Source organism: Dermacentor albipictus, unplaced genomic scaffold (genome assembly GCF_038994185.2).
Source record: "Dermacentor albipictus isolate Rhodes 1998 colony unplaced genomic scaffold, USDA_Dalb.pri_finalv2 scaffold_506, whole genome shotgun sequence".
Classification (NCBI taxonomy): domain Eukaryota; kingdom Metazoa; phylum Arthropoda; class Arachnida; order Ixodida; family Ixodidae; genus Dermacentor; species Dermacentor albipictus.
This window is the reverse complement of record NW_027226060.1, coordinates 6,504-10,000: the sequence shown is the minus strand read 5'-3', so window position 1 is coordinate 10,000 and position 3,497 is coordinate 6,504. Positions and strand designations below refer to the sequence as shown.

Here is a 3,497-nt window from a genome sequence, read left to right as displayed (position 1 = left end):
GTGGTCTGTCAGCACTTTGTGTTCTTCAAGAAAATCAGCTACAGGCTTTTAAATTATGTGCGCGAAACTTTTCTCCATCTGCCACCCGGAACATATTTAAAGAAGAGAGAAAGCAGCCGGGGCCTTGAGATTTCGAAAATGCCGCGCTCTGAAATTTTCACATCAGCCATTGGGAAGATAATTATTATCCGTCACAAACAAAAAAAAAAAACAGCTTTGAAATGAGCATTGATAGTGGCCACGTTTTTTCGGGGCATGTCTTGATGAAATAATTGCAGTTCAGTTCGTTGGTTCAATTGCATTTGTTGGCTCCTTGCAGCATGTCTAGATTTCATCTTTTTCAGTATTCCTAGTGTTCTCATTGTAGTATGAATAACCTGCAGATTTTTCGTTGTTGTTGTTATGCGTTATACAATGCTGAGCGATGTTTTTCCTTTCCTTGAAGCTAGCCATAGAAGTATAAAACTTTCTATAAACTCATTACAATAAGAATCCAGCATACGGTTCATCATCGGCTCGATAAACGTTCGGGAAGTGGCGACTTTTAATGCCGTGATCATGAAGCTTAACAGCAGAGCGTGTTCATCAGATATGCCAGGGGTGACGTAACGCAAGGCGTGAATCGAATCTAAGATTGAAATGGCGTTCTGAATTCTTTTGGTTCCAGATAGAACAAACAAAAATATATAAAAAAAGCATGTCATTGATTGTCATTCAAACCTCAAGAGCGCGTGGAGAAAGTGTTCCGGTTTACATTCGGCAAATCGAAATGAACGGCTAAAATTAACCTATCGTCTGGTTTCATGCGGGAGATCACGTGCGCACGCAAATTTCTTCGTACGGGAATTTTATGAAGTGAAGGCGGCTACAGATCATTTCCTTTGTCTAGTTCATGTTCGTAGGCGCAAATTGCAAACGTAATACTTGGAGGAACGTTTCCACTAATCTACAGGGGCTCTCTCATTTCTCCGATTGCTCGCAAACACATTGCATTGCTAGTCGTGACGTTTCACAGTGACGTTTCACCATGCCCGTCGAAGTTGATTACCAGTACCGCGCCAGCGTCGACCGGCCGGCGAAGCGACGAACTCAGCAGCGCATGCGCGAGGCCCTACAACACCCCAACCGAGCTACCCTGCTTATCGGAGAGAGCGAGTGCGCGTGAACGCGGGCTCGTCTGACGATCTGGATTAAAGAAAAAAAAAAAAGTGTGTCCGAGATATTGACAAAGACAAGTGGTCGCTGTCGCTCTGAGTCTTAGCGCGTTATAGAAAACGTGGGATGGCGGTGCTTCCTCGAGGGTCTAAAAGTACAATCTTCGAACTAGCGCTCCCGGCGGAACGTGGAGCTAGCATCCTTCTTCTTGGAACGGTTTGCAATGGACTGCTTGAATGTGCCGACCACGCGTCACGGGTCGCGTATAGAGCCAACGTTTGGCAAGAACGCGTCTAGCACAACCGATCGCGGTTGCGATAACCCATCGTTGGTAGCGAAAAAAAGAAAGAAAGAAAAAAAAAACACCTACCCGCAGCTTGTTAGCAGTAACCGTAAATGTGGTTCTAAATATAGGTTCGCTGGTCACTGAAACTTTCTCATAACGCACACCACTGTAGTCCAAAAAGAACAAAGCACGCACAATGGATATGATACAGCCGTCACCGCATGATTTCGCGTTTTCCTTATTGCATTACTTTCGTGGGCATGCGCGCTAGGGCCACGCAGGCCAGGAGGCAAGGGGAAAAATAAATAAGAAATGATACGCGATCCTCAGCATTGACTTGGCTGATGTGGCACTCGCATTTATGTTCTTTACCTTAGGCGAGCGCAACGCGCCAACTGAACTCCAATTTCCCATAACGGAAATTCGTATTTGGCCATTTGGTTGTATTTTTGGCTGATGTTCGCGTTTTTCGCCCGAGCATGCGCTTCACTGCGCCGCTCGTTGCCCCTTCAATGCGGCTTCACTGCCCTGCAGGCGTGTTCTGCGTCAAGCCGAACCACCAGGCAAAAAGCCTGGGCGCCGCCATCTTGTTGAGAGCGGCGCCGGGGACACAATCGCGCCTAGCTCATTGAGTTTTCCCCCAAAACTGAACGAAATAGCCTTATTTAAATGAGAAAGATGCCGCGAGTGCCGCAACGAAGGACCTTAAGGATTACCGAAGGGTAACTGAGGGCGACGCGACGAGCTTTGGAAAGAAGAATGATGGGTGTAGCGCTACGGGGGATAAGAATAGAGCAGATTCGGGGGGTGAGCGAACAAACGCGAGCTAATGACACCTTAGTTTAAACCAAGAAAAAGAAATGGGCGTGCGCAGGGCATGCAATGTGGGGGGAAGATCATCAATTAAGGGTTACCGACTGAATTCCAAGAGAAGGGAAGCGTAGCACGGGGTGGCGGAAATTTAGGAGGGCAGATTAGATTAGGAAGGGCGCAGGCACTAGACGGCGACCGTGACCGGGCTTACACGTGACCGGGGTGCTTGGAGAATAATGGGAGAGGTCTTTGCCCTGCAGTGGTCGTAGCCAGCAGGATGATGATGACGAAAAGGTAGCAACAGGTATTCATAACATACAGGTTGGAAAGCTGAGGCACCTCTGAACCCTTGAATATATTTCGCCACACTTGGCCATACGACAAGTTTGTTTTCGAGGCGCTCGGTCCCACTGCAGCGAAAATGTTGCCGGAAATCGGGCACTCCATTTTTGTTTCATAGGGAACCTTTCTTCCACTAGGGCAGCGGATTTTCGCAGGGCGAGCTTGCTGTCGTTTACGGATCAAAGCGATAGTGAACTCCAAAATGCAGTGTTGGCTTTGAGTGGGACTTACATTGATTGCAAAACCCACGGCTAATCACCCTTCCCCCCCCCCCCCCCCCAAGTGGCTCATTACAGCAGACAATCGTTCAGAAACACCGGCATCGTTGCGTATAGTATGGGAATGGTGCGTGTCACGTGAGTGCTCGCTTCGAGCTTGTGTTCTTCATTTTGATTGAATGAAGTCTCACCTAAGTGAGCGGGGGCCGATCCCGGAGGTAGTGCAATACCGGGCCGACCTGCGGCGGAGGTGAAGCAGGCTTCAAGCACTCCGCCAACTTCCAAAAATAGGTTTAATATCGTGGGTCCATATAGAACCCGTATCAGATATTAAGCTGATAAGAACAGATACTACACTTTGATCTTAGCCAAAAGGCCGAGAAGCGATGTCTTTCACTTCACTCCATTGTACCACTGCCTTGTGGGTGCCCTGGCGACATTGGTAACCTCAGCAACAGCGTGGGCAATCTTATAAAACCCAGCCCGTCTAGAGACTCTATGCTCTCTATCTCGCGAATCAACTCGCGACGCCTCAGTCTTTCACTGTTAACGAAACGCCGTCGCGTAGAAACGAGACCCGAGCGCAAGCTTGTTCGCAAGGCAAAACCAACGAAGGCAACCTCGTAGAAAACGGAACAGGCGAGCGGAAAACACGCGCAAGGGGAATGCTTACTTCCGTCTGA

At 48.4% G+C, this 3,497-nt stretch overlaps 1 non-coding gene across 1 annotated transcript; it reads right to left on the bottom strand.

Annotated features, from left to right (window-relative positions):
- Nucleotides 1-3,010: 3,010 nt before the first annotated feature.
- Nucleotides 3,011-3,202, bottom strand: LOC139054017 (U2 spliceosomal RNA). The gene has a single exon (XR_011510965.1). It is a non-coding gene; the product is annotated as a U2 spliceosomal RNA (small nuclear RNA).
- Nucleotides 3,203-3,497: the final 295 nt, after the last annotated feature.